The 7,355-nt window shown below is 41.8% G+C and overlaps 1 long non-coding RNA gene across 1 annotated transcript; it reads left to right on the top strand.

The window, feature by feature from the left end:
- Nucleotides 1-365: 365 nt before the first annotated feature.
- On the top strand, nt 366-7,011 carry LOC141572430 (uncharacterized). Its single transcript, XR_012497791.2, has 3 exons — nt 366-575; nt 1,164-1,294; nt 2,224-7,011. It is a non-coding gene; the product is annotated as an uncharacterized LOC141572430 (long non-coding RNA).
- The last annotated feature ends 344 nt before the right edge of the window (nt 7,012-7,355 follow it).

Genomic DNA, 7,355 nt, shown 5'->3' with positions numbered 1-7,355 from the left:
TGGGGAGCAGTGGAAGAACAGCTTGGTGCCACTTTCTGAGTGTCATGGAAAGCTGCTGAAGCACTTTAAGCAGGGACAAACATGATAAGATTTATGTTTACAAAATACTGCTCTGACTAATGTGTGTAGAATGGACAGGAGCAAAAGCAGAGGCAGAAGAATGAGTCCTAAGCTTACCAGGGAGAGATGCAGGGGGCTTGTATTAGGTCAGTAGTGGTGGAGAGAGGGAGACATGGATGGATTCAGGAAGTGCTTCAAAGTAGAACCAATAGGATTTACTGATGGTTTTGAGGTATGGAGAGAGGAAATTGAAAGAACCATTGATAGTGCTAGATTATTAGCTTGAGCTACCAATAGTGTTATTTTGTCAGGGTGCAGTCACAGCTGCTAAGAGAAGAAAGTGTTTCAAGGAGAAAATAGTGGCTGCTATGTCAAACATTTCTGATATGGAGAAGGAAGTTAAGAATAGACAATCTCTGGGTTCGGGAACGTGGAGTCATTGTTGACCTCAATAAGAACAGGCGTAGCAGTGTGGCTGGGGCAGAAGCCCTATAGCAGTGAACGGAAGAGACAAGGTAAGGGGAAGCATAGGGACAGTGTGACTATAATCAGCATTTTCAAAAAGTTTGCTATTAAGGGAATTATGGGGTTGTTGTGGGAGTTGGAAGGAATATTGGCTTGAGATCTTTTGTTATTTCTTTTAAGATAGAGATATCAGAGCATGCTTGTGTGTTGACTTGGATGAGTTAGCAGAGAGAGAAAGACCCATAATGCAGGAGAAAGAAGGAATAATTACAGGAGCAGATTCTAGGAGAAGGTGAGAAAGTTGAGATGCAGGGCAAAAGCAGAGCTATCAACTTTGCAAGGAATGGAAACCCTTTATTCAAACTGACATGAGGTGAAACAGTACTTCCAGTGCAGACATATTGGGAGTTTAGATATTAGAAGAAAAGGGAGCTTTTTGTTTATAATCTGCTTCTATTTTTTTAGTAAAATATAAGACAAGGTCAAGGGTGGAAGTGTGCATGAAATTTGAGGAGAGAAAAAAATGAGCAACAGTTTTGAAGAGTAGAATATTATAGATTTACTTTAATGCCTATTTGTGGTCACATAGTATATGGTTGTTTTTCTTTTCTTTCTTTTTTTCTTTTCTTTTAATTTAGACATAGCAAGCTGTGAGGATTGCAAGCCCAGAATAAATGATAGCAAGATTTGATCAAGTTGGGACTTACTTGTAGCCTGGTTGGTGCTACAGAAGGAAGGAAAGGCTGGTGGTTTAAGAGTGTTTACAAAGGTATGATTATAATAATAGACCGTGAACTCTTCACTAGGTAAGGAGGGAAGAACATGAATGGGTTGACTGACTGTAGCACCAATAGACAGGTCATTGTGATGAGAGTAAAGAATTTTTGGAGTAAGTATATCGAGAGGAAGTGAATTAGAAGTATAAGAGCTAGTAATCAGAAAACAAGGCACCTGAAATTTCAATATCAGAGAAAACCAGAAGGTTGACGGCATATGTGGGGTTGGATAAATAAGGTGAAATGAAGGGGTAGATTCCTGGAAGTGAAGAAGTTGAAGAATGGGATGGCCAGAGCGATGGATAGATTATCCATGTGAATACTAAAATTTTAAAATATGATGGTGAGAATGGTACTACAACAGACGACTTGGGCTGTAGTTATCCCTGAAGAGGGGAGGACTAAGGGGTTGGTAGTTAATAGTAACGAGGACTAGTGAAGTGGTTAAAGGAGCTGGGGATTTTGAAGGTGAGAGGAAAACGATCTTGAAGTAACAGTGGAAAACAAGGATTAGATGTGAGAGCCAGGACTCAGTAAGGCAACAGGCGGCGGTAGAGCTGCCAACATTCTCTAACTTCAATGGTACCATTTTCATGGGTGATATTGTGAACAGTACCTTTCTGGGCTGTGAGACACAGCCAGAGTGCGAAGGGCAAATTCAGAGAAGTTGAAGACATGGGCATTTTCCAGTGACACAGCACGAGTTTCAGAGGGCCCAGTGGAAAGGGTTAAGAGGTTCAGACCCACAGATATACAGAGATATCAGGGGAGGAGGGCCCAGCAGGTCATAGGTAGACTGGGAGACCCCAGTTCCTGTGTTTTGTGAATACTTCACCCACAGATTGACTTAGATTCCTAAACCATTTGTGCTGTTCAGTATAATTTTCTAGGCCTCTTTTTTTTGTTTTTGTTTTTTTGATAGGATTTTACATCGTGGGATTGGAGACACCTTATCTCCAGAACTCTTATTTTCAGCCAGCAACAGCCTGAAATAATTTGCGTGCAAATGTTTTGGAGTCAGACAATCTCCCCAGAACAGCAAGGTCAGACAAATTGTGTGATTTTTGGCCATTGCTGCTCTTCTGCCTACCTCCAGAAGCAAGTAAAAGATCGTATTACTTGGATCAATGCCCAGCTGCCCGTGGGGGCACAGTTGTCCCAAACATTGTTTTCTTGAGTATTCCTCCTGTTACCAGTCCCTGGGTATTTACATGTGAGCTCACCCTGGGCCTGCATCCCCGAGAAGTGTGTACACAATGTATCACCCAGTATATGGAGCACCTTTCCATTCTTTCCAAAGGTGGTGACTGGTTTCATTTTCCTAGAGCTTTTCAAATCACCAAAGAGCCTGGTAAATGGCATTTGCCTGTTTTCAAAGCCTTTGCAAATGAGGTAGGAGTTGTTGAATTGCTAAGAGACAGAGCCCTGAATCTAAAATCCTTCATAATCCGAATCTCACGGTACCATGCCACTCACTTATCACAATTATAATTCCACAGTTGTTGTAGGATTTTACAAATAACACATGTATCTACACTCTTGATTGTGAGTTTCATGGAGCAGAGACCGTGTCTTCCCCTCCCACTCAACCACTATTTCCAGTACCTGGGACATTGTGGACAACGTTTGTGGATTACAACAATGGAGGAATGCCTGAACCTCCTCTTCCGACGCCATGGCCTGCCCGGTAGCTTCTCACCCTCTCCCTGTGCTCAGGGTCCTCAACTTGTCTCCTAGTTGCCACATAGATCTGTCTCACTCAGGGTGCCCTGGGCTCTGAACCACTCTCCACTGCCTTCCTATGAAAATTAAGTTCACACCAAGCTAGCAAGGGCCTCAGGTATATTCTGCCCACTCAAAGAAGACCTGTCAGTGAGCACATCCAGGCACCATCCAGTCAAAGAACCCTATCCTGCATTCAAATCCTCCTTCCAGCATTTAACTAGCTGTGAACTTGGGTGGGTGACTTAACCTCTCTGAGCTTCAGTTTAGTTTCTGGCCAAATGATGATAATAGTATCACTAACGTCATAGAGCACTTGGGACAACTCAGTGAGATAGAGTATATACAGTTGTTTAACCCCAGGCCAGGGGTTGAGTAAACTCCCAATGATTAACTGTTATGATTATTGTTACCATGATACTCTGGCAGTGAACAGCATTTCTAGACAAGGCTAAGGGTTTTGGGGGAAGATGCAAATAGCCCCAGACAGGGTTCTCCTGATTCCAGAGTTTTAGCAGCCTCTCAGCACCTGTTTGAGGACCGGAGAAGGGATGATCTCATCCCTCTGTGTCTTTGGGAACACGTGGTGATGAAAACTGCAGAGAATCTCTCTCAGGGTATCAGATGGGCTCCAAAGGGCAAAAAGATAAATCTAATAACTGAATTGTTGATAATTTTCCCTTAGCAAGAAGTTTAAAGGGACCACCATTCTTTTATCCTTTGCTGATATAAAAGTGAGGAGAAAGCATTTTCTCTATCAGACTTCTTTTGTCAAGCACAGAGAAGGTGGTGTCTGGCTCCCATTTTTCATAGAAGAAAAGTGACATGAGATAAACCATGGTAAAATCCTAAATTCCATGCAATATCCTCCTTTCCGTCCCTGCCCTTCACTTCATTATCTTTATTTTGCCTTTATTGAGTGTACACTCATTCAAATACCACCAAGCTCCCGTTAGATGTCAGAGGTATCAAGCTTGGTGTGTAGATACCAAGATGAACCAGGCAAAGACTGTCCTTGTGGCTTCCTAATCTGCCATGAAAGATGGCAGCCAGTGGTATGTGAGGTTCAGGGTAAACGACAGGACTGGTCCTCAACCAAGAGGGGAGGTGAAAGGGGAAAGGAAACGGAGAAAACACGGACTGAGCGCCTACAGCGTGCCACGCACTGTGCTATACACTGTCCCATTTGATCCTCATGGCGACCATATGAAGTAGGCAATGTGATTTTGATTTTACAGACATATAGAAAGAGAAATGAAAAAGTGGAATTTAGTGGCAGCACTGTGACAACAAGGGGGACGACAAGACTTAATAGTGCTTTTTCTGAATACCGTCCTTATCTTGATTTCAATTCATTTTCCTATAGTAATAATAATAACAACAAACACCCATTTATCTTTTAGTATGTGCCAGGTACTAATTTTTATACATACAAACTCACTCAATGTAGCTGAGGTGGGTTTAACAATCCCCATTCTACAGGTGGTCTAATTAAAGCACAGAAATGTCGAATTATTTGCTCAAAGTTGTGCAACTAACAAGGGAAGGGAGCAGGGCTGAAACAAACTCTTGGAATCCAAGCTCTTCACCACTTTCTATAGTACCTGTTTTCCCAATGATTTTCTTGTCACTCTCATTACCTGATTTTTTAAGTTCCTTGGTGGTCTAGTGGTTAGGACTAGGCGCTCTCATTACCTGATTTTTAGAAATTGTTTTTATGTCTGTCTGTAGATCTCAATTCGCTTTTTTTTAAAGGAAAAATACAAAGAATAATAATTATATATGTAGTGTAAATGCTTTTTTTCTTAATATACAACATGAAGGAAAGGAACACAAACTGGGAAAGAGTTCTCCATTTTATTTTCCACTCACTTCTATCCTTCCAAGTAAGGATGAGTACCTTGACAAACATGTACACGAATACACTCAGAATTCTAGACCAAACTGGGAAAACCAAGCAGAGAGCTTACACTTAGTATACACTGGAGCCCTGGCAGCTGAATTAACCTAGTGCTTCCATGGCTCTTTGGCTTTGCTTCTTGAATCCATTTTTTTTTTTTTTTTTCACCTCTTAAGGGCTCGCTGTGCATATGTGTGTGCATGTGTGCGTATGTGTGTATTGGGGTGTGAGTTTTGTTGACTAGACTGTACATTCTCTGAGTTAAGGAATGCATAAATCATTTTAGTGTGAAACATACTCACACTCCACACACACACACACACACACACCCTTTCCCCAAACAGAAATGTGAACAAAGAAGGTGTTTATGGCAATCACTACTGGTGTCCACCCAATGACCCTTTTCCCTTTGTGTTAAGTGAATAAGCCCAACATTTATTTCAGGTGGCGATGTGCTGTTTCAAGACTCTTTCCCAGCCTCTCTCACAGCTCAGGATGGTCAATGAGACCAAGGCAGAGGTGTTGGGTGGGAATTCTAGGACATCTTCGAAGAAGTCCATATCCGGCATTTCCCTTTCCTTCTTCCTCCTTTTTGCCAAGAATGTGAATATGATGAATAAAGCTTTGGCAGTCAACTTGGGGTATGAGGGAAATTTGAAGATGAATGCCCTGAGCTGTGGTTAGAGAAAAACAAAAACAGGAAGAGCTGTCACATCAGCCCCAGGCTGCCCAACCCAGGAGTTCTTTTTACATGACAGTAGGATAAAGTTTTATCTCCTTCAACCCACTATCCTTTCTGGTCTCTGTGGCTCGAAGCCAAACACAATTTCTAGCTGATAGAGGATTCAATAGTTTGCTAAATTGAAACAAAGCAATGGATTTTCCAAAAAGAATTTAAATATTGCATCTTCATTTTTTTTGAATCAAATAGTGAACCCCAAAATTATAAGTCAAGAAGAAGATAATAATGTATGGTCAGAGATATTAACTGGATTTATTGTGGTGATCATTTTGCAGTGTATTTAAATATGGAATTATTATGTTGTACACATGAAACTAAAATAATGTTATGTCAATTATACCTCAATTAAAAAAGGAAGAGTATTTTATTCTACAAAAAGATAATTACAACTTTAATGTTCTGCCATCAGGAAGAAGAAAATCTACCAGATTTCCAGTCTGAAATGTCCGTTCAGCTTACCTAAGTGTTTTTCCCTCACTAATTCTTTTTTTCTCTTGGGTTTATTAGCAGAACCTATCAGTTTTACATAGCATGTTTAGAAATTCCATTTGCTTTCATCTGGCTGGAGGCTTCCTGGGGCTCTTGGCATTTTGGTAACTCATGAGCACTTAAGGAAATCCTTGATTCCTCCTTGTGAAAACCAAATGCTTTTCAACATAACTGGTGTTCACTGAGTGGGTAACGAAGTGGAGCCTGAAAATACAACAGTGGCTAAGTGGATGTGTGAAATTTAAAGGTCTTATTGTTGAGACTTCCCTGGGAGACCATGTTTTCCTCTCTCAGGATTCCTCCTGGTACATCATTAATTCCTCACAGTGGGAAACTGGAAACAGGGAGAGCCAAGGAAGCAAGAAGAGTGAGGGAGTGAAAGCACTTACAGTGCCGTGGTGTGCCGGCAAACTTGAACAACCAGCTTGGGAGAGTGGGGAAGGCTAATCTGTAGTGTTTGCCAATTTCTGCGGTGTAAGGATGCTCACTGAGGCTGATTTCAAGACACCGGCGATTTAAGAGCTGGCTTGTAAATTTCCTGAGAATTTAACAATTGGCTCTCAGAAGACGTTGGAGCTTGCTCAGCAATCCACTCAGCAATCCACTGTCGAGCCACCGTCTCTCTCAACCTTCCCACCAGCTCTGGGAGGAGATTTTCGCAGGGTGACGTTAAAGGTGTTGGAACTGAGGCTCAGAGGCAGTAAGTAAATTGCTTGGAGTCCCTAAACCAGTTGGGAGTGGGGCCAGGATTTATACCCAGGCCTGTCTGATTGCACACTTTAAGTTCTTAACTCCCATACTGAAGGGACGTGGATGAAATGAAAGGAAAGGAAAAAGAAGAAAAGTAGAAGAAAGGAAACAAGAAGGGGCCGTTTTGAGCTCAGGCTAAGCACAAGCAACATACTAGACTGGGGGCCATGGGGTCAAACCTGGTCCAATAAACTGTTTTCAGATTGTTTGATGGTTTTTACATTTTTAAAGCGTTGAAAACAAATGAATAAAATAAGACAAAAAAAGAACATATGAGCAAGACCAAATATGGCCTCTAAAGCCTAGAATATTTACTTTTAGGCCCTTTACCCCTGCACAGGCCTGACATGACTCTTAGGCCTCACTAGCCTAGGTCAGCTGTAGGAGAAAAAGAAAAGGAAAGGAGACCAACCCCTGTAAGGATCTCCTACAGCCACCAGCCCAGGACATG

Source organism: Rhinolophus sinicus, chromosome 14 (genome assembly GCF_057876585.1).
Source record: "Rhinolophus sinicus isolate RSI-liver-muscle chromosome 14, RSI-T2T, whole genome shotgun sequence".
Taxonomy (NCBI): Eukaryota; Metazoa; Chordata; class Mammalia; order Chiroptera; family Rhinolophidae; genus Rhinolophus; species Rhinolophus sinicus.
This window is presented reverse-complemented; position numbering and strand designations above follow the sequence as displayed.